Source organism: Amphiura filiformis, chromosome 3, assembly GCF_039555335.1.
Source record: "Amphiura filiformis chromosome 3, Afil_fr2py, whole genome shotgun sequence".
In the NCBI taxonomy this organism is placed as follows: Eukaryota; Metazoa; Echinodermata; class Ophiuroidea; order Amphilepidida; family Amphiuridae; genus Amphiura; species Amphiura filiformis.
This window is the reverse complement of record NC_092630.1, coordinates 27,653,720-27,674,271: the sequence shown is the minus strand read 5'-3', so window position 1 is coordinate 27,674,271 and position 20,552 is coordinate 27,653,720. Positions and strand designations below refer to the sequence as shown.

The following is a 20,552-nucleotide window of genomic DNA, read 5'->3' as shown; positions in this document are numbered from 1 at the left end:
CTAATGAATTACTGAAACCGATTCACCCAGTCAATCATCCCATAGGGTTTCTTCATCCTAATAATTCAGGAAATCACGCATTATTCGTTGTTTTAATTTTGGTCTAGGCATCAGGTGCTCTAGTATCTCCTGTGAAGATATCGCGGGAGAAGTTTGTGAATTTAAAATTTGTTTCACGCAGATCAAATTTTCCCACAGCATATCGTGAACTGCTCCTGCCAGAAATTGGAGCCCTACTCTAATCTTGCTCATCAATTTGGCTGGTTTACTGCATAGTCACTTTTAAATTTGCCATCAATTAAAATATATATATCTTCATAAATAAGAAGGTGATTCATAAGCAAACCCTTTTAACACTATGGAATTCATATTCTGTATTTAGAGTGGGTCTCAAAGTAAACTATTTTGAGTTACTCTGGTTTCTCTGCAATACATGCATAAATCTTTCGCCTTTTACTAAAGATTTCCGTGCAGAGGAACAAATAGATGAGTCTATAATTATTTTTCAATGCTCTGCCTCTGGCAAGCTAGCAAAAGAAACAAAGACAGAATTTCCCCATAGACGCGATAGAAATCATGGCAACACTGACTGCTAGGCCCATAAATAGGAGCGAAGTCACCAACTGGCCCGCAGTCAGGATTATTTAGAGGAGTGGAGAAGTCGCAAAAATGTTTGTGTCAGGAAACTTCCAATTATTTTAAACTTTTTATTGCCATAAATTACAACTAATGAATTACTGAAACCGATTCACCCAGTCAATCATCCCATAGGGTTTCTTCATCCTAATAATTCAGGAAATCACGCATTATTCGTTGTTTTAATTTTGGTCTAAGCATCGGGTGCTCTAGTATCTCCTGTGAAGATATCGCGGGAGAAGTTTGTGAATTTAAAATTGGTTTCACGCAGATCAAATTTTCCCACAGCATAGGAAAATATCGTGAACTGCTCCTGCCAGAAATTGGAGCCCTACTCTAATCTGGCTCATAAATTTGGCTGGTTTACTGCATAGTCACTTTTAAATTTGCCATCAATTAAAATATATCTTCATAAATAAGAAGGTGATTCATAAGCAAACCCTTTTAACACTATGGAATTCATATTCTGTATTTAGAGTGGGTCTCAAAGTAAACTATTTTGAGTTACTCTGGTTTCTCTGCAATACACGCATAAATCTTTCGCCTTTTACTAAAGATTTCCGTGCAGAGGAACAAATAGATGAGTCTATAATTATTTTTCAATACACTGCCTCTGGCAAAGCTAGCAAAAGAAACAAAGACAGAATTTCCCCATACATCCGATAGAAATCATGGCAACACTGACTATGCTAGGCCCATAAATAGGAACGAAGTCACCAACAGGCCCGCAGTCAGGATTATTTAGAGGGAGGGAGGAAGTCACAAAAATGTCTGTTTCAGGAAACTTCAATTATTTTAACTTTTCATTGCCTATTATACGATCAGGGTTGGGGTTAACCGAGAGGTCTCAAGTAGGGGCCTTTATCATGTCTATATTCATCGAGTGCTTCCAACATTTTAATTCGCGTTCAGGGTTGTTTTCACAAGTTTTACTGACGATAATGCACAAGACGACCAGCAACATTCAGACCTACATGTATTGAATTGACAATGTTCAGAAATTTGTCTACCAATCAGACATTAAACTTGCAGCCAATTATTAAATACTCAAATTTATGATGAAAACTGATCGTTGTTTTGTAATTTACAAACAATGAAATAATGAAACTGTTAGTGATTCACAACCAAGCAATCAACCCATAGGGTTTCTTCATTCAATAATTCAGGAAATCACGCATTATTCGTTGTTTTAATTTTGGTCTAGGTATCGGGTACTCTGGTATCTCCTGTGAAGATATCGCGGGAGAAGTTTGTGAATTTAAAATTTGTTTCACGCAGATCAAATTTTCCCACAGCATAGGAAAATATCGTGAACTGCTCCTGCCAGAAATTGGAGCCCTACTCTAATCTGGCTCATAAATTTGGCTGGTTTACTGCATAGTCACTTTTAAATTTGCCTTCAATTAAAATATATATCTTTATAAATAAGAAGGTGAATCATAAGCAAACCCTTTTAACACTATGGAATTCATATTCTGTATTTAGAGTGGGTCTCAAAGTAAACTATTTTGAGTTACTCTGGTTTCTCTGCAATACACGCATAAATCTTTCGCCTTTTACTAAAGATTTCCGTGCAGAGGAACAAATAGATAAATTATTTTTCAATGCTCTGCCTCTGGCAGAACTAGCAAAAAAACAAAGACAGAATTTCCCCATATACGCGATAGAAATCATGGCAACACTGACTGCTAGGCCCATAAATAGGAGCGAAGTCACCAACTGGCCCGCAGTCAGGATTATGTAGCGGGCGTGGAGAAGTCGCAAAAATGTTTGTGTCAGGAAACTTCCAATTATTTTAAACTTTTTATTGCCATAAATTACAACTAATGAATTACTGAAACCGATTCACCCAGTCAATCATCCCATAGGGTTTCTTCATCCTAATAATTCAGGAAATCACGCATTATTCGTTGTTTTAATTTTGGTCTAAGCATCAGGTGCTCTAGTATCTCCTGTGAAGATATCGCGGGAGAAGTTTGTGAATTTAAAATTTGTTTCACGCAGATCAAATTTTCCCACAGCATAGGAAAATATCGTGAACTGCTCCTGCCAGAAATTGGAGCCCTACTCTAATCTGGCTCATAAATTTGGCTGGTTTACTGCATAGTCACTTTTAAATTTGCCATCAATTAAAATATATCTTCATAAATAAGAAGGTGATTCATAAGCAAACCCTTTTAACACTATGGAATTCATATTCTGTATTTAGAGTGGGTCTCAAAGTAAACTATTTTGAGTTACTCTGGTTTCTCTGCAATACACGCATAAATCTTTCGCCTTTTACTAAAGATTTCCGTGCAGAGGAACAAATAGATGAGTCTATATTAAATTATTTTTCAATACTCTGCCTCTGGCAGAGCTAGCAAAAGAAACAAAGACAGAATTTCCCCATACATCCGATAGAAATCATGGCAACACTGACTATGCTTGGCCCATAAATAGGAACGAAGTCACCAACAGGCCCGCAGTCAGGATTATTTAGAGGGAGGGAGGAAGAGAGGTCTCAAGTAGGGGCCTTTATCATGTCTATATTCATCGAGTGCTTCCAACATTTTAATTCGCGTTCAGGGTTGTTTTCACAAGTTTTACTGACGATAATGCACAAGACGACCAGCAACATTCAGACCTACATGTATTGAATTGACAATGTTCAGAAATTTGTCTACCAATCAGACATTAAACTTGCAGCCAATTATTAAATACTCAAATTTATGATGAAAACTGATCGTTGTTTTGTAATTTACAAACAATGAAATAATGAAACTGTTAGTGATTCACAACCAAGCAATCAACCCATAGGGTTTCTTCATTCCAATAATTCAGGAAATCACGCATTATTCGTTGTTTTAATTTTGGTCTAGGTATCGGGTACTCTGGTATCTCCTGTGAAGATATCGCGGGAGAAGTTTGTGAATTTAAAATTTGTTTCACGCAGATCAAATTTTCCCACAGCATAGGAAAATATCGTGAACTGCTCCTGCCAGAAATTGGTGCCCTACTCTAATCTGGCTCATAAATTTGGCTGGTTTACTGCATAGTCACTTTTAAATTTGCCTTCAATTAAAATATATATCTTTATAAATAAGAAGGTGAATCATAAGCAAACCCTTTTAACACTATGGAATTCATATTCTGTATTTAGAGTGGGTCTCAAAGTAAACTATTTTGAGTTACTCTGGTTTCTCTGCAATACACGCATAAATCTTTCGCCTTTTACTAAAGATTTCCGTGCAGAGGAACAAATAGATAAATTATTTTTCAATGCTCTGCCTCTGGCAGAGCTAGCAAAAGAAACAAAGACAGAATTTCCCCATATACGCGATAGAAATCATGGCAACACTGACTGCTAGGCCCATAAATAGGAGCGAAGTCACCAACTGGCCCGCAGTCAGGATTATTTAGAGGAGTGGAGAAGTCGCAAAAATGTTTGTGTCAGGAAACTTCCAATTATTTTAAACTTTTATTGCCATAAATTACAACTAATGAATTACTGAAACTGATTCACCCAGTCAATCATCCCATAGGGTTTCTTCATCCTAATAATTCAGGAAATCACGCATTATTCGTTGTTTTAATTTTGGTCTAGGCATCGGGTGCTCTAGTATCTCCTGTGAAGATATCGCGGGAGAAGTTTGTGAATTTAAAATTTGTTTCACGCAGATCAAATTTTCCCACAGCATAGGAAAATATCGTGAACTGCTCCTGCCAGAAATTGGAGCCCTACTCTAATCTGGCTCCTAAATTTGGCTGGTTTACTGCATAGTCACTTTTAAATTTGCCATCAATTAAAATATATATATCTTCATAAATAAGAAGGTGATTCATAAGCAAACCCTTTTAACACTATGGAATTCATATTCTGTATTTAGAGTGGGTCTCAAAGTAAACTATTTTGAGTTACTCTGGTTTCTCTGCAATACACGCATAAATCTTTCGCCTTTTACTAAAGATTTCCGTGCAGAGGAACAAATAGATGAGTCTATAATTATTTTTCAATGCTCTGCCTCTGGCAGAGCTAGCAAAAGAAACAAAGACAGAATTTCCCCATATACGCGATAGAAATCATGGCAACACTGACTGCTAGGCCCATAAATAGGAGCGAAGTCACCAACTGGCCCGCAGTCAGGATTATTTAGAGGGAGTGGAGAAGTCGCAAAAATGTTTGTGTCAGGAAACTTCCAATTATTTTAAACTTTTTATTGCCATAAATTACAACTAATGAATTACTGAAACTGATTCAGCCAGTCAATCATCCCATAGGGTTTCTTCATCCTAATAATTCAGGAAATCACGCATTATTCGTTGTTTTAATTTTGGTCTAGGCATCGGGTGCTCTAGTATCTCCTGTGAAGATATCGCGGGAGAAGTTTGTGAATTTAAAATTTGTTTCACGCAGATCAAATTTTCCCACAGCATAGGAAAATATCGTGAACTGCTCCTGCCAGAAATTGGAGCCCTACTCTAATCTGGCTCCTAAATTTGGCTGGTTTACTGCATAGTCACTTTTAAATTTGCCATCAATTAAAATATATATATCTTCATAAATAAGAAGGTGATTCATAAGCAAACCCTTTTAACACTATGGAATTCATATTCTGTATTTAGAGTGGGTCTCAAAGTAAACTATTTTGAGTTACTCTGGTTTCTCTGCAATACACGCATAAATCTTTCGCCTTTTACTAAAGATTTCCGTGCAGAGGAACAAATAGATGAGTCTATAATTATTTTTCAATGCTCTGCCTCTGGCAAACTAGCAAAAGAAACAAAGACAGAATTTCCCCATATACGCGATAGAAATCATGGCAACACTGACTGCTAGGCCAATAAATAGGAGCGAAGTCACCAACAGGCCCGCAGTCAGGATTATTTTAGGGAGTGGAGAAGTCACAAAATGTCTGTTTCAGGAAACTTCAATTATAATTTTAAACTTTTTATTACCATAAATTACAAATAATGAATTACTGAAACCGATTCACCCAGTCAATCATCCCATAGGGTTTCTTCATCCTAATAATTCAGGAAATCACGCATTATTCGTTGTTTTAATTTTGGTCTAGACATCGGTTGCTCTAGTATCTCCTGTGAAGATATTGCGGGAGAAGTTTGTGAATTTAAAATTTGTTTCACGCAGATCAAATTTTCCCACAGCATAGGAAAATATCGTGAACTGCTCCTGCCAGAAATTGGAGCCCTACTCTAATCTGGCTCATAAATTTGGCTGGTTTACTGCATAGTCACTTTTAAATTTGCCATCAATTAAAATATATATATCTTCATATATAAGAAGGTGATTCATAAGCAAACCCTTTTAACACTATGGAATTCATATTCTGTATTTAGAGTGGGTCTCAAAGTAAACTATTTTGAGTTACTCTGGTTTCTCTGCAGTACACGCATAAATCTTTCGCCTTTTACTAAAGATTTCCGTGCAGAGGAACAAATAGATGAGTCTATAATTATTTTTCAATGCTCTGCCTCTGGCAGAGCTAGCAAAAGAAACAAAGACAGAATTTCCCCATATACACGATAGAAATCATGGCAACACTGACTGCTAGGCCCATAAATAGGAGCGAAGTCACCAACTGGCCCGCAGTCAGGATTATTTAGAGGGAGTGGAGAAGTCGCAAAAATGTTTGTGTCAGGAAACTTCCAATTATTTTAAACTTTTTATTGCCATAAATTACAACTAATGAATTACTGAAACTGATTCACCCATTCAATCATCCCATAGGGTTTCTTCATCCTAATAATTCAGGAAATCACGCATTATTCGTTGTTTTAATTTTGGTCTAGGCATCGGGTACTCTAGTATCTCCTGTGAAGATATCGCGGGAGAAGTTTGTGAATTTAAAATTTGTTTCACGCAGATCAAATTTTCCCACAGCATAGGAAAATATCGTGAACTGCTCCTGCCAGAAATTGGAGCCCTACTCTAATCTGGCTCATAAATTTGGCTGGTTTACTGCATAGTCACTTTTAAATTTGCCATCAATTAAAATATATATATCTTCATAAATAAGAAGGTGATTCATAAGCAAACCCTTTTAACACTATGGAATTCATATTCTGTATTTAGAGTGGGTCTCAAAGTAAACTATTTTGAGTTACTCTGGTTTCTCTGCAACACACGCATAAATCTTTCGCCTTTTACTAAAGATTTCCGTGCAGAGGAACAAATAGATGAGTCTATAATTATTTTTCAATGCTCTGCCTCTGACAGAGCTAGCAAAAGAAACAAAGACAGAATCTCCCCATATACCCGATAGAAATCATGGCAACACTGACTGCTAGGCCAATAAATAGGAGCAGGTGGTGTATGACGTGCAGTCCCTAAATTCAGTAAATTTTCATCGTCAACCGTGTAGTTGAATGGGATTATTTTGAAATTTTAAAACGCTTGAAATATCACAAACAAATAGGCCTATGTTGATAAATAATATAAATACAAGCTAAAACCGTTGGGGTTCGATAATGAACCCCACAAAACTAACCGAGTATATGGAAAATGCCATACGGGCGGGCGGTTTCACGAGTTGCCGGCTCGATCATGTCATCCGCCGCCTGAATAGGAGCGAAGTCACCAACAGGCCCGCAGTCAGGATTATTTAGAGGGAGTGGAGAAGTCACAAAAATGTCTGTTTCAGGAAACTTCAATTATTTTAAACTTTTTATTACCATAAATTACAAATAATGAATTACTGAAACCGATTCACCCAGTCAATCATCCCAGAGGGTTTCTTCATCCTAATAATTCAGGAAATCACGCTTTATTTGTTGTTTTAATTTTGGTCTATAGGCATCGGGTGCTCTAGTATCTCCGGTGACTAGATATCGCGGGAGAAGTTTGTGAATTTAACATTTATTTCACGCAGATAAAATTTTCCCACAGCATAGGAAAATATCGTGAACTGCTCCTGCCAGAAATTGGAGCCCTACTCTAATCTGGCTCATAAATTTGGCTGGTTTACTGCATAGTTACTTTTAAATTTGCCTTCAATTAAAATATATATATCTTCATAAATAAGAAGGTGATTCATAAGCAAACCCTTTTAACACTATAGAATTCATATTCTGTATTTAGAGTGGGTCTCAAAGTAAACTATTTTCAGTTGCTCTGGTTTCTCTGCAATACACGCATAAATCTTTCGCCTTTTACTAAAGATTTCCGTGCAGAGGAACAAATAGATGAGTCTATAATTATTTTTCAATGCTCTGCCTCCGGCAGAGCTAGCAAAAGAAACAAAGGCAGAATTTCCCCATATACCCGATAGAAATCATGGCAACACTGACTGCTAGGCCAATATAAAATAGGAGCGAAGTCGCCAACAGGCCCGCAGTCAGGATTATTTAGAAGTCACAAAAATGTCTGTTTCAGGAAACTTCAATTATTTCAAACTTTTCATTGCCTAATTATACGATCACGGTTGGGGTTAACCGGGAGGGCTCACGTAGGGGCCTTTATCATGTTTATTCATCGAGTGCTTCCAACATTTTAATTCGTGTTCATGGTTGTTTTCACAAGTTTTACTGGCGATAATGAACAAGACGACCAGCAATATTCAGACCTACATGTATTGAAGTGACAATGTTCCCAAATTTGTCTACCAATCAGACCTTAAAACTTGCAGCCAATTATGAAATACTCAAATTTATGATTAAAACTGATTGTTGTTTTATAATTTACAAAATAAAATAAAATAAATGTAGATATTTATATAGCGCTTAATGCCGTAAACAGCCTCAAAGCGCTTTACATTTATTCCGCCGTCATTAGAATATGTCGGAACCACGTTTGCAGCCTACAAGTGGCGCAGGGTTCATCAGTACAACGACTGTGACTACCCCTAATAGCTTCCCATTGTACCTTGTGGGGTGAGGCAAGCGAGGCAAAGCGCCTTGCCCAAGGGCGCAACACGGTGGTGGGACGTGGAATCGAACCCACGCACGTCGAGCAAGCTCTCAGATTATGAGTCCAATCAGTCAATCAACCCATAGGGTTTCTTTATCCCAAAAATTCAGGAAATCACGCATTAGGCCTATTCGTTGTTTTAATTTAGGCCTAGGCATCGGTTGCGCTAGTATCTCCGGTGAAGATATCGCGGGAGAAGTTTGTGAATTTAAAATTTGTTTCACGCAGATCTAATTTTCCTACAGCATAGAAAAAAATCTTGAGCAACTGCAGCCAAAAATTTGAGCCCTGCTCTAATCTGGCTCATAAATTTGGCTGGTTTACTGCACAGTCACTTTTAAATATGCCTTCAATTAAAAAATATGTATCTTTAGAAATTAGAAGGTGATTTATAATCCAACCCTTCTAACACTATGGAACTCATATTCTGTATTTTGAGTGGGTCTCAAAGTAAACTGTTTTGAGTTACTCTGGTTTCTCTGCAATACACGCAATAAATCTTTCGCCTTTTACTAAAGATTTCCGTTCAGAGGAACAAATAGATGAGTCTATGATTATTTTTCAATGCTCTGCTTCTGGCAGAGCTAGCAAAAGAAACAAAGACAGAATTTCCCCATACACCCGTTAGAAATCATGGCTTTTTCAGGAAACTTCCAATTATTTCAAACTTTTCATTGCCTAATTATACGATCACTGTTGGTGTTAACCGGGAGAGCTCCAACATTTTAATTCGCTGACAATAATGCACAATGCAGACCTACATGTACTGAAGAAGCTATGTTTCAAAAACTAGTCATGTGTTTGCGTTGTAAAAGAAACCATGTGAAGTTACTTGTTCAATTTAGTGTCCTCTCATGCCGATTATTTTTTAAGATCATTTATGCAGAAGAACATGATCGGACTTCGGGGACAAACTTGATAAGTTTTTATAATTAAGGGGGTACTACACCCTTCGATAAATTTGTGACTATTTTTGCACCTTTCTCAAAACTAATAACACACTGGTAACAAAAGTTATGTATATATTATAGGGGCAAGGAATCCAATTACTAAACTGGAATTTCAGTTACCCAAGACTAGCGGTTCGTTATTTATGATAAGAAATGAGGTACCGCTAGGATGTACCTCATTTCCTATCATTATACTGAACCGCTTGTCTTGAGTCACTGAAATTTCAGTGTAGTAATTGGATTCCTTGCCCCAACAATATACATAACTTTTGTTACCAGTGTGTTTTTAGTTTTTGAGAAAAATACAAAAAATATAACAAATTTACCACAGGGGTGCAGTACCCCCTTTAATGAACAGATAGTGAATAGCTCATATAGTGAGTGTTATGTTCCTGGGCAGTGGAAGAAAGCAATGTCATCCCTATTCCTAAATAGTATCCACTAAGTATTGACAAGTTGAGACCTGTTTCGCTCACATCACTTTTGCCAAAATAGCTGAATGTTTCATTACTGATTGGGTTCTAAATGATATTCAAAATATTATTGGCATTCCAGAGTGAAGAGAGGTGTCGCATCATCATAGGGACAGTGGTACTTACAGACTTATCAAAGGCGTTTGATCTCGTTGACTATGTGTTTCTAATTGGTTAGATCATCGATATGAGTCCGTACGTCCATTATTCCTTGGATTTGCGATATCCTCCGCAACCGTCTACAGTGTGTCAGATACAACAGTGTGCTTTCAGATTATACAGCTCTTCATGGTGGTGTACCCCAGGGTACAAAATTTGACCCAATTGGGTTTCAAATTCTTATAAATGAAGCAGGCCAAGATGCTGGTAGTCCCTGTTGGAAATATGTTGATGACCTTGATATTTGTTAGTGGTTGTGCTAGTTCATTGATGATCTTGATCGTTTCTCAGAGTGGGCTACTCCCATAGCCACCTGAAATTGAATTTCTGCAAGTGTCAAGCCATGCAGAATGTTTTTTCTAATCCATTACCATCACAATGCGACTTAAGAATTGGGACTAACGCACTATACGTCACCAAAGCCAAAATACATGGCTTATGGCTACAGAACAACCTTACATGGAATGTCCAGACGGACACTATGTTTAAAAAAGCAAATTCCCGGTTGTTCACGCTACGAACCCTAAAACCTTTGGGTTATATCATTAATGTGGCATTCTGGTATATCAGCTAAACAGAGTAAAGAAATTGAGGTCATTCAAAAACGTGCCCGCAGAACAATCCTGGGTCGGCACAGATTATCGTATGGTGTTGCTCTTCAAGTTTGCAAGTTTGATACCCTCTCTGATAGAGGGAGGGACACTGTCTTACGTTCGCCGAAGGACTTACCAAAACCAATCGAACAAGTTCTCTTATCCCCCTACCAGGAAGAAGTGTTCTTTGCCTAAGTGATTTAAGAATAACCGTTTTAGGAATTGTCCTCTCCCTTTTTTGGTTGATCTTCTTAATAAATAACTAGTGCTTTTCCTTTGCCAACCAGAGCATACTACTCAAGTCATTTTATACATGTTAACAGTGCAGTGCAATAAAAAAAAAAAAAATTTCAGTGATTCAATTTTCTAAATGTTGTTTCAAATTGTATATTTCTGTGTGTTTTATAGCCTGTGCAATTTTGCATAAAAATGTGCCCACCATGTAGTTTTTAGATCGGGTATGGATGACCCTCCCCCCGATATGACCCTTACACGACACGATTTATTATAATACAGGGTGTATCAAAATGATAGTACCCACCAGTTTCCATTGATTATGGACAATATTGCCACAACAAAATGCAGCCCAGGAGCTACCTTATTTATAGATGACTGTTTTGTAGGTCATAAAACTATAAATCCATTGGTATTTCAAGAGGACCTAATGTTGCATATTGAAGAAGCAATCTTGCTAATAAACACCAAATCTGATGGGTACCAAACATTTTGATACACCCTGCAGGCCTACGACTACAATCGTTCTACGTTCTGCTGGATTTATTTAAGCCTACTCACGTCCACGTTGAACATTTGGCTTCTGGATGTGCTTGTCATTTTATGCAATATACGATGCTTTGGCGCTTAGTAGGCCTATTATAAAGATAGTTTTATGAATCCGACAGCAGGAGACGTACGGGACTTTCTCAGTAAGCTTCAGTATGCTTCAGGTGAGTGATGGAGCAAAAATGTAGGGTTAAGAATAATGTATCATATAATTTAAAAAGTCTTTAAAGGATGTCACGTGGTTTTATTTTTAAAGAAACTCATTATTGACCATAAAAACGAACTAATATAGCCGTCTCTCAACACGCGATATTCAAAATTCCCCGGGCCGAAATTGTCTAGTGCAATGACGTCCCAGTAAATCAATGAAGGCTTACAATTGAGAACAAATAACCATGACGTCATTGCACTAGACAATTTTGGCGCGGGAATTTTAAATATTGCGTGTTGAGAGCCGGTTGTTTTTATTCGTTTTTATGTTCAATATGAGTTTGTTTTAAATAAAACCATCTAATTCGTACTTGATGATTGTTGTTCTAACTTATAAGGCACGAGGTTGTGATTGCCGGAGACATCCTTATGAGAAGATAACATTTATAATACATTAAAAAAACCTGGACACTACTGGTTATCTAACAGCATTTCTAATTAGTTGATAACTTGAAATGCTCATTTCAATTGCCAATTATGACTAGGCTTTAAACTATTTATGGTCAAACTTGCATTTTGCAGATGATCTTATTAATACCCTCCTTGATTGGTTCAAAATTGGACACAATATTCATTTTGGCCAATCGCCAGGTAGTTTTTGTGGTTAAGGAAAACTTGACAGTGACTGTACACTGAGTTTATTATATAGAGTTGATTAATAGAGTTACTATACTCCGAGCTTTATATTGGTATGATCATCGAGTTTAAATACGGTAAATCGTCTTTACGCTGAGCTGGAATAAAATAGATTACGGTGACTGGAAAGTTTTGGTTAAACAATATTGCAATAACCAAGTTTTGGTGAAAGTGTTTTCAAGTTAAACTGATTAGAGTTTTGAGACAGGAAAACCGGGCTATATTTATAGAAAAGTTATGTTATTAGGAAAATTTGAATCAAATTAAACGACTGTCATTTCATTAAATTCATTCAGACTTCTATTCATCCTGCCATTTATGGTGTGCTACGTGTACTATAACGGGCTATTCAGACTCCAGAGTTCAGACTCCGAATTCAATTAGCTCTAGTCTAGATCCTCTGTCACTGCCGTGACCTACAAGTGTTATTTTAAAAACATTTTCATGTATTATTTTATACCCAGGTACGTGAGCGATTATATAAATGTGCGCATCAATGCAGTTCATTCCAAGTTTGAAAAACAGATGCTTTCTGGTCGAGTGCGGTACGCCAAAAACCTACTGAGGTGATAGTTTACGACGAGTTTTATAACATTTTGAATTAAACACATTGATACAGGGTGTATCGTCGGAAACATATTTGTTTGGGTATTTTAACGCCACAACTAAAAATAACTAAATGATTGGTGTGGTTGAGGAATAAATCAGCTATCACATATGTTGTATTAGGTTCATCTGGATTGTCAATTATAACTGTTTGATGGGAATTCATACTATCAAATCCAATTTTTGGTGACATGCCTTTTCTTTGGTGACATACCTTGAAACTGTAACAAGGTATGTCACCAAAAATTGGATTTGATAGTATGAATTCCCATCAAACAGCTATCACATATGTTTTGACTTTTGACAATTGACCATATACGAATTTTACGAAACTACCTCATTTTCAAGCCTACATTTTGTCGTGCAATAAAGGTCAACTAGCCTATATCGGATGTCTTGTAGCTTCAATCAATTATCCCGTATGCACTATGCATATGAATTAGATATATACAGCACTCAACTATCTATTCTTTTGTTATCTCGGGAGAAAATATTTCAATGGTCTATATTTTTTCACAGCAACATAATCCAAGGATTATTCGAACTTTTACACCACGCTTTCAAATGTAGATTGACTAATGCTCGATTTCTCTGCTCGTGAATATTGCACTGCAAAATATAAACACTTTTTTATATACTTTGATCAAGGTAACTTCAAACCAATGATTCTGCGGTCGCACGATTATGTAACAAACTGAAATAAAAACCGAAACTGCTTTCTACAAGTTTTACGTTTCTAACAAAGAGTACAGACAAAGATTTTGCTATTTTGAAGCTATTGCCCAGTCGCATGCATCATTGTTTTGAATCAGGTAGGCCTATAGGCCTATCTGTTTTATTATTATACAGTTAACGCTCATAATCTATTTCATTATTTTATACAACTTTACTTATTCTTGATTTTGTTAGTGGATTGGTTTCTGTTTCATCAAAAGGTAAGATTTGACCAATGATGTAGTGGTGCTTCTCCAAAACGCTCTACCTCATTGGGTAAAAACCAATCGCTGTCGCTCAGCGATGTAGAATAAATTTAGCTTTAGCTGTTATGATTGCAGACAAGTTATGCCCCTCATTTTAATCCCCTGATAACGAGGAAATGGAAAGAATATGTTCATGAGTTGAAAATGGAATATTCCATTCAACATGTTCAACAGCTTTGCATGGAACGTTCCATTTTGTAACTCATGGAAGTATTCTTACCATTTACAAAGAGGGTTATAACTTGTCTGCAATCAAGGATTAGTGGAAATTTGTGATTCTGGCCACCATCTTGGATTCAGGAATAAAATCTTTTGCACCATATGTCACCAGTTTAGCTTTAATATGCCAAAATTGTTCGCGCACTTCGCGCGCGCCATATACTTCTTTTGTCGGCAAAAGGTAAAAGGTGCTGGATTCATTATACTTCAAGACAATTTTTCCAATCCCATCCCCCATGTCAAAAAGAAATTGTTCCGGGGACATATTCCAAGAAGATCCCAAGACTCCGTCACCCAGTGCGACGGGGGTGTTGACGCGCTTACAAACCCAAACAGCATGAATGATGCCTGCCCCCTCATTTATTATGTTTGCCCTCGCTTGCCCCCACCCCCTCCCCCAAATGAAAATGTCAAATTACGCCACTCGCTGTATAATAATACGGTCAGCTTTTTTTTGGCACAACTTCCAATGTCTATAATCATACTTCTTCCTCACACACAGACTTTCATGTAGAAACACATGAAACATGAGAAATGTGACCCCCTGTGACCGGCACGTTCGCGCTCCTCTTGATTGCTGTCACAGTTAGTCACATCATAGACTCTGAATGGTCACATCGTGGAATCATGTGCCTTCAACAACATTATGCTTTCAACAATGTACATGTAAGTTGTAACATTAATGATCCTACCGAGTAGGCTTAGTAGCTCTTTTTTCTTGCTCTGCACTGAATATGAACCGAACACAACTTGACCGGCCGTTTGCAGCTACGCGAAATCTGCCATGGTCACCGCACCGTCACGCAGGTGAGAGTTTACTGACCCCGCCAAATCATTCTTATTCTTATTCTTTATTATTTATATATGTATTTATTATTCAACCGAATGTGCTAGACCTTAATGATTAATTAAGTTACTATTCATTTAGGCCTATAGTTCAGTTTGATCAGTATCGGCGGGAATGGATTAGGCTTTTACCACTACGCCGAAAAGTAGACACGGCGTGTTTATAGTGAAGTGAATATACATAGGGTCTTTTTATCTTTTCAGTTTCCGTAACTCTATTGTTCAGATACGAAAACGCAAGGGATTCAGTAAGTTTACTGTAATCTGACTTCATTGTTAACTCTGAAGTACCAATCAGCTTATTTCAATAGAGGTAATTGCCTGTGTCAATAAAGCCCATAAAGGCTGGAGATAAAATAGTATTGAACACCGGTGTCCGACCGCTGTTTTAATGGTCTAGCGCCCTCTCGTGTTTGACAGTGATAAATTGATTCACATTATTATGACAAAATGCAAATCCGAATGAAAAGGTCCACTTTTTTCTGTAAAAACGTTGAACATAAGCCCTTCAATCACAAAAGGTCCGCGTATGAGCCTGTCGCGCCCCATTGCACTTGTGCAGGGCCACAGTGTCGCCCTTCACTCGTATCAATGTCTATCTCCCTATTTTGCTTCCTCCTGCCCCCCCCCCATATGATCAGTCTCCCCACTCCCTCCCCGTCCCCCGGTCCCTACTCTCTCCTCTCGAGTTCTTCTCTTTCTAGTATTTCCGTCTCTCCCTCTCCTCTCTTTCTTCCTCACCCCCTCCCACTCTCGCTTGTTCAGTCTCAACTTAAGTATCTCCCCCTCCCTCCCCCTCGCGAAATTTATCAGTATGATCCATGACTGAAAATAAGCTCTGCAAAAATAAACATTTAAAATAAACCCAAATCTTGCATATAGGCCCAACCAATTATCAGATTAGCTTGCCATGAATAGAATACATTATCTTTGCTCCAATGCAAATTCTTTTGTATTGCATTTCAATATAAAACATGATTACCAAATCACCACTTGTACGCGCCTCATTGGGAGATTTTAGACGCTCGTTTCATCGCCAATATGTAAGACTTTTGCTTATAACTTGGCAACATGGTTAGTATATATTTCAATGCAAGACTTTTTTTAAGAGCCACTTACGTCTAGGCGTAAGTACATATACACCAAACACAAGTCAATTGAAGCCGTACAATTTACCGCGAATTTAGGACCGTAAAATTTAGACTCTTCTTTTGTCTAGATTGGCACCCAACCGCACATCTCAAGGTTTTATGTAAAAAATCAATATAACTTACCAACACGAAAACTGAAATTCACGAGCTTCAAATTTTCAGTAACTAACAAAAGGCTAGAATAAAAGATTGGTCATACCTGGGAGACTACCACTTCAGAATAACAATGACTTACAAAAACTATTACGGATACGGAAACAGAAACTGAAAAGATAAAACGACGGATAGTTTTGAGTATAGGGTCACTCCATATGAAATCAAGGAGGCTCCCCACCTGACCCCCTCAGATTTACTTTATATTTTAGTCATAGGTTGTACCTGTAAAAATATTAAAACCTGCAAATTTGAGGTCTGTAGCTCTTACGGATTTTCTGTGGCAGTCATTTAAAGTTGGGGTAGGTTGGTCAAAATTTGGACCCAAAAGTTGCCCTTTAAATAAATTTCATCTTTGGGATTCTGTGCCTTCTTTATAAAAAGAGAGAGAGGTCTGAAATCTTGTATACACACTAACTGCATGCCCAATTTGTCAAAAAGTAAAAAAATAAAAATTTCTGTAATTGCGCGTTGTGTCACGGGGTCATTCAATATGCAAGAAAAATGTAATGTTTTGTAAACTGGCAAGTTTAGACCCCTAAATTGACATTTTTGTCAGATTAATTATTTTTTGTTGTCACTGATGCTATAAATAGGTTAAATACAATGCATATCCAAAAAATTGACCTCGCATTTCATTTACATTTCGAGCAGCGCCCTCACGAAGATAAAATTTATTGCAAATTCAACATTTTCAGGGGGCCCGAAGTCGATGTGGTCCACCTTCAAAATTTATAAAACATCACTTTTATATGACTACTAGTCTTAAATTACAACTTTGTTAAGTCCCAGTAATTGTCTAGGTTGACTTCATATAAAACGACAAGCCCAAAGTTGACCATTTTCTTATGATTGCATGTACTGCAAATGTGCCGAATTCGGAAGGCTTAAAAGTCAAATTGGCCCCAATATTGAAAATAAAATGGAAATAAAAGTAAAATAGGGCCAATAACTAGGCATCTAGTCATTTATTTTCAATATTGTGGCCATTTTGACTTCTAAGCCTTCCGAATTCGGCACATTTGGAGTACATGCAATTATAAGAAAATGGTCAACTTTGGGCTTGTCGTTTTATATGAAGTCAACCTATAAAATTACTGGGATTCAGCAAAGTTGTAATTGAAGACTAGTAGTCATATAAAAGTGATGTTTTATAAATTTTGAAGGTTGACCACATCGACTTTGTGCCCCTTGAAAATGTTGAATTTGCAATAAATTTCATTTTCGAGGGCGCTGTTCGAAATGTAAATAAATTGTGACCTCAATTTTTTGGGCATTGTATTTGTCCTATATATAGCATTAGTGACAACAAAAAACAATTAATCTGACAAAAAATGTGAATTTAGGGGGGCTAAACTTGCCAGTTTACAAAACATTACATTTTTTCTTGCATATTTAATGACCCCATGACACAACACGCAATAAAGAAATTTTTTTTTTTTTTTACTTGTTGATCAATTGGGCATGCAATTAGTGTGTATACAAGGTTTCAGACCTCTCTCTCTTTTTATTAGGAAGGTAGAGGCTCCCAAAGATGAAATTTATTCAAAGTGCAACTTTTGGGTCCAAATTTAGATCCCCCTACTCCAACTTTAAATGGCTGCCATAGACAATCTGTATATTGAAAATAAAATGGAAATAAAAGTAAATAGGGCCAATAACTACTCATCTAATCATTTATTTTCAATATTGTGGTCAATTTGACTTTTAAGCCTTCCAAATTCGGCATATTTGCAGTACATGCAATCATAAGAAAATGGTCAACTTTGGGCTTGTCGTTTTATATGAAGTCAACCTAGACAATTACTGGGACTTAGCAAAGTTGTAATTTAAGACTAGTAGTCATATAAAAGTGATGTTTTATAAATTTTGAAGGTGGACCACATCGACTTTGGGCCCCCCGAAAATGTTGAATTTGCAATAAATGTCATCTTCGTGAGGGCGCTGTTCGAAATGTAAATGAGTTGTGACTCAGAATTTTTTGGATATGCATTGTATTTATCCTATATATAGCATCAGTGACAACAAAAAATAATTAATTTGACAAAAATGTGAATTTAGGGGGGCTAAACTTGCCAGTTTACAAAACATTACATTTTTTCTTGCATATTTAATGACCCCGTGACACAACACGCAATTACAGAATTTTTTTTTTTTTTACTTTTTGACAAATTGGACATGCAGTTAGTGTGTATAGAAGGTTTCAGACCTCTCTCTCTTTTTATAAAGCAGGCACAGACTCTCAAAGATGAAATTTATTTAAAGGGCAACTTTTTAGTCCAAATTTAGACCCCCCTACTCCAACTTTAAATGGCTGCCACAGAAAATCCGTAAGAGCTACAGACCTCAAATTTGCAGGTTTTTAATTTTTTTACAGGTACAACATATGACTACAATATAAAGCAAATCTGAGGGGGTCAGGTGGGGAGCCTCCTTGATTTCATATGGAGTGACCCTATACCGTATACGATAGTCCTTGTATAATATACCAAAACTCTTGCTGTTTATAGTCAGCGTGTTTATAGTGGGAGCAGATGTGCGGTACATTGCGGTATTATTTCTATCCGGTCAGACATTATCCGGATACTTGTCCACTATAAACACTAGCAGTAGGCCTATATGTATGTACGTACGGTATATCGATATCCTTCTCAACCGAAGGATATTGTAGCGAGATATTTGCACTATAAACACACCAGTATATGTGACCGTACAGCACGAATGAGCCGTAAATGTCCTCAATTGTATTCTGAGTTACAGTGTAAAATGGGCATGAAGGTCATATTCATAGGTATTTCAATTTGGTGCTACGTGTATCTCATTAAATGAGGTACACGTAGCACCAAATTGAGGTACCTATGAATACGACCTTCATGCCCATTTTACACTGTAACTCAGAATACAATTGAGGACATTTACAACTCATTCGTGCTGTACGGTCATATATGTGTGATATTAAGTACGAGCTAAGCTTCTTCATGATGCGTAGGATGCGCGCAGGACATTTGGAACGATTCTCACCCCCAGGAGCTACATGTTTATCGTCATGATCATGTTCTTGAATGGGCTGTTTATAGCTCGCGCCACAATATTTACACATATTAACCCCGTACGACCTCGGGGTCATTGCAAATGTACGATAATGTTAGTTGGTATATACTTCTTCTTCTTCTTCCATTTAAGTGCCTCCCTCATATCAGTCCCAGAACAACGCCAAATATGGATTAAAAGACCTTTGACCTTGGATGTACAACAGCATGTTATGATCTAATGGGAAACTGTGCACATCAACAAACACCATTTCTATCAAAAAGGCAACACCCGATATAATTTGAAACCACATAAATTACTAGAGTTGGTTCTTCTCTTGGATTTGGACCAAGCTTTAGAATATCGACTGTTGTGTTTTGAAATAAAACAAACCAGAAATTTATCACCCATTGTAAAAGATATGGCACATGTACCGAATACATGTACATACATTGGCTGGCCTTGTGGATTTCCTGGCCCAGCCATGCTAACCACATAAGGAGATTATACGATTAACCTAGTGCAGCTATTGTCATAGCAGGGTATTATTATGTAATACTCCTGATCCATATTTGGCGTTCTCTTGGAATGCATATGTATGAGTATTATCGCACTGCGTACAGAAAAGCTGTACTTATTTTTACTCTGGAACCTAGAGCAGATGAGTGTATTTTTGAAGTACAGTCAATAGTACCGGGATGATCCCCTGCTCTTTACGAATAGCCTGTGACGTTCTTTAACGTGCACACTACATTAATGTGAGAAAATATGCATGTACACGGGCCCGACAGCTTAAAGTGCCCTCCGAAGCACTAAGCAAGTAGAGTGAGGTGCCTTACTCAAGGACAAAAAGAGCCAGCCAAGCTCGGGCGGACCCGGGATTCGAACCCTTGACCCCGGATTCACAGTCCAACGCCCTAACCGCTAGGCCACGCTCCCCATAATTTGCGGTATAATTTGTCCAGTAACTGTGTCTCACTATAAACAGCAAGAGTATCGGTAGATACAAGGATTGTCGTATACGGTATACTCAAAATGCGGTATATTCACTATAAACACGCTGTGTGTGTCTCACAATCAGCGTGTTTATAGTGGGACCAGATGTGCGGTACATTGCGGTCCCGGATTGCGGTATAATTTCTATCGGAAATTATCCAGAAACTTGCTCACTATAAACACTAGCCGCATTTGTATATACCGCACATCGATATCCTTCTC

The 20,552-nt window shown here is 37.4% G+C and overlaps 9 non-coding genes and 2 pseudogenes across 9 annotated transcripts; all 11 read left to right on the top strand.

Moving 5' to 3' along the window:
• Positions 1–410: 410 nt before the first annotated feature.
• Positions 411–529, top strand: LOC140149394 (U5 spliceosomal RNA). Its single transcript, XR_011858633.1, has one exon. It is a non-coding gene; the product is annotated as a U5 spliceosomal RNA (small nuclear RNA).
• Positions 530–1,140: 611 nt separating this feature from the next.
• On the top strand, positions 1,141–1,260 carry LOC140149388 (U5 spliceosomal RNA). Its single transcript, XR_011858628.1, has one exon. It is a non-coding gene; the product is annotated as a U5 spliceosomal RNA (small nuclear RNA).
• An 891-nt stretch (positions 1,261–2,151) lies between these two features.
• Positions 2,152–2,262, top strand: LOC140149398 (U5 spliceosomal RNA; annotated as a pseudogene).
• A 611-nt stretch (positions 2,263–2,873) lies between these two features.
• LOC140149376 (U5 spliceosomal RNA) lies at positions 2,874–2,997 on the top strand. The gene has a single exon (XR_011858622.1). It is a non-coding gene; the product is annotated as a U5 spliceosomal RNA (small nuclear RNA).
• Positions 2,998–3,808: 811 nt separating this feature from the next.
• On the top strand, positions 3,809–3,919 carry LOC140149397 (U5 spliceosomal RNA; annotated as a pseudogene).
• A 614-nt stretch (positions 3,920–4,533) lies between these two features.
• On the top strand, positions 4,534–4,653 carry LOC140149455 (U5 spliceosomal RNA). The gene has a single exon (XR_011858687.1). It is a non-coding gene; the product is annotated as a U5 spliceosomal RNA (small nuclear RNA).
• Positions 4,654–5,269: 616 nt separating this feature from the next.
• Positions 5,270–5,388, top strand: LOC140149391 (U5 spliceosomal RNA). The gene has a single exon (XR_011858630.1). It is a non-coding gene; the product is annotated as a U5 spliceosomal RNA (small nuclear RNA).
• A 616-nt stretch (positions 5,389–6,004) lies between these two features.
• LOC140149351 (U5 spliceosomal RNA) lies at positions 6,005–6,124 on the top strand. The gene has a single exon (XR_011858600.1). It is a non-coding gene; the product is annotated as a U5 spliceosomal RNA (small nuclear RNA).
• Positions 6,125–6,740: 616 nt separating this feature from the next.
• On the top strand, positions 6,741–6,860 carry LOC140149352 (U5 spliceosomal RNA). Its single transcript, XR_011858601.1, has one exon. It is a non-coding gene; the product is annotated as a U5 spliceosomal RNA (small nuclear RNA).
• Positions 6,861–7,745: 885 nt separating this feature from the next.
• LOC140149358 (U5 spliceosomal RNA) lies at positions 7,746–7,865 on the top strand. The gene has a single exon (XR_011858607.1). It is a non-coding gene; the product is annotated as a U5 spliceosomal RNA (small nuclear RNA).
• Positions 7,866–9,010: 1,145 nt separating this feature from the next.
• On the top strand, positions 9,011–9,131 carry LOC140149395 (U5 spliceosomal RNA). Its single transcript, XR_011858634.1, has one exon. It is a non-coding gene; the product is annotated as a U5 spliceosomal RNA (small nuclear RNA).
• Positions 9,132–20,552: the final 11,421 nt, after the last annotated feature.